Here is a 2,500-nt window from a genome sequence, read left to right as displayed (position 1 = left end):
GCTGATTCTGTCGATAGTGAGGCTAGCGAAACTTGTCCTGCCATGGCGTGCGCGCAGCCTGTGCGCGCAGCTTGCGCATCTGTCGACAGTGAGGCTAGCGAACTTGTCCTGCCATGGCATGCGCTGTGCGCAGCCTGTGCGCAGCGTGCGCGCAGCTTGCGCATCTGTCGACAGTGAGGCTAGCGAAACTTGTCCTGCCATGGCATGCGCGCAGCCTGCGCACAACATGCGCACAGGCTGTGCGCAGCGTGCGCGGAGCTTGCGCGCAGCTTGCGCGCAGCTTGCGCATCTGTCGACAGTGAGGCTAGCGAAACTTGTCCTGCCATGGCATGCGCGCAGCGTGCGCGCAGTCTGTGCGCAGCATGCGCGCAGCCTGTGCGCAGCGTGCGCGCAGCCTGTGCGCAGCGTGCGCGCAGCCTGTGCGCAGCGTGCGCGCAGCCTGTGCGCAGCGTGCGCGCAGCCTGTGCGCAGCGTGCGCGCAGCCTGTGCGCAGCGTGCGCGCAGCCTGTGCGCAGCGTGCGCGCAGCCTGTGCGCAGCGTGCGCGCAGCCTGTGCGCAGCGTGCGCGCAGCCTGTGCGCAGCGTGCGCGCAGCCTGTGCGCAGCGTGCGCGCAGCCTGTGCGCAGCGTGCGCGCAGCCTGTGCGCAGCGTGCGCGCAGCCTGTGCGCAGCGTGCGCGCAGCCTGTGCGCAGCGTGCGCGCAGCTTGCGCATCTGTCGACAGTGAGGCTAGCGAAACTTGTCCTGCCATGGCATGCGCGCAGTCTGCGCGCAGCATGCGCGCAGCATGTGCGCAGCATGCCGGCAGCATGGTTCCAGGTTTTTTCAAATGTCGACAGAATTTTTCAAATCTTGTCAAACCCCGTTTTTATTGAAATTTCCTCGCACAATAAGCTCCCCATAAGTAGTCTATGATTTTTAGGACCTTCTCCAACTTACAAAACTAAAAAATTCCTCCCGGATTTGTTTTAATGATTTTTTCAATTTTACGACTTCTAAAAATAATAAAAAATACTTCCCGACTTCAAAAATTTATGAAACTTTTTCCCATCATAGATTGCATGTTTCTTAGTATCCCTGCAAAAAATCACGTCCAAATACCTTGTATTGAATTATTTAGAGCCCATTATGACTCCTCGCGCATAGGTGATGTCTCTTCCTGTCAAAGGGCTAAATGCATAAAATGCTATATAGGGGGGTGTGTGTTGCCTGCATATGCATGGCAGCCCATGCCTTCCTAGCTGCAGCCCCCTTCCCCCACGCCACACCCATGTCATGTTGCCTCGATATGTTGCCTCGGTATTATGGGTTTGGTGTCGGGGTCGGGGGGCTGCCACCCATGGCGGTGGTGGCCGGAATCCGGCCTCCGCCACCACGCCGCCGCCATGGGTGAGGGAGGAAAAAAAAGGCGTGGAAAGTTGCGAAATGGGGTTGTCTAGGCTTTTTTTTGGCATGGGAGAGCATGGAGTGCTAGGAACTCCTTCTCAAATGCACGGGCATGTCGACCACAACCTCATTTCGCAACAACAACCACCCGTGTGGGGTGGCGGTGGGTGGATAGTCGCGGATTGGGGCTTGCCAAGCCAATGTTTTCAAAAAATTTCATCAAAATTAAAAACAAATGTTTTGTTGCCTTCGGATTTGTGGGCGAGCGGCGAGTCGGAGTGGAGCCGGTAAAGTTTAACCTCGGTGTGCACGGTTGTTTTTAGAAACTCAATCCAATGCCGGGGACGTTGAAAGTGACGCTCTTATGAGTTGCAAACCCGCAAGATTTAAAGAACCTTTTCAAAACAATTTCAAACCAACAAGATTTAAAAACAGAAATTTTCATCAAAATGAAAAACAAATGTTTTGTTGCCTTCGGACTAGTGGGCGAGCGGCGAGTCGGAGTGGAGCCGGTAAAGTTTAACCTCGGTGTGCACGGTTGTTTTTAGAAACTCAATCCAATGCCGGGGACGTTGAAAGTGACGCTCTTATGAGTTGCAAACCCACTAGATTTAAAGAACCTTTTCAAAACAATTTCAAACCAACAAAATTAAAAACAAATGTTTCGTTGCAAACAAATTGTGGGCGAGCGGCGAGTCGGAGTGGAGCCGGTAAAGTTTAACCTCGGTGTGCACGGTTGTTTTTAGAAACTCAATCCAATACCGGGGACGTTGAAAGTGACGCTCTTATGAGTTGCAAACCCACAAGATTTTAAAAACTTTTTGAAAATGTTTCTTCTAAATGACACATTTTGATCCTTGGCAAGTGCTCAATCCGTAACTATCCAATCACCGCCACACCACACCGGTCGGGAGTGTGTGAATGGTGTGCTTCCCGGGGTTGGCATAGATAATCTTTCGCATCGACAATCTTTTGCATGCGAGGGAATGTCTATGCCAACCCCGGGAAGCACACCATTCACCCACTAGTTGTGGGCGACGATGGGTTGGCTTCAAATGAATTTTTGCTTGGGGTTGTCCTCGGTATGCTTTTGTGTTGGGAGTACGGCCACCAAACC

Source organism: Prunus avium, unplaced genomic scaffold (assembly GCF_965620075.1).
Source record: "Prunus avium unplaced genomic scaffold, drPruAviu1.hap1.1 HAP1_SCAFFOLD_32, whole genome shotgun sequence".
Taxonomy (NCBI): domain Eukaryota; kingdom Viridiplantae; phylum Streptophyta; class Magnoliopsida; order Rosales; family Rosaceae; genus Prunus; species Prunus avium.
The sequence above is the reverse complement of the archived record's forward strand: the minus strand, read 5'-3'. Positions refer to the sequence as shown.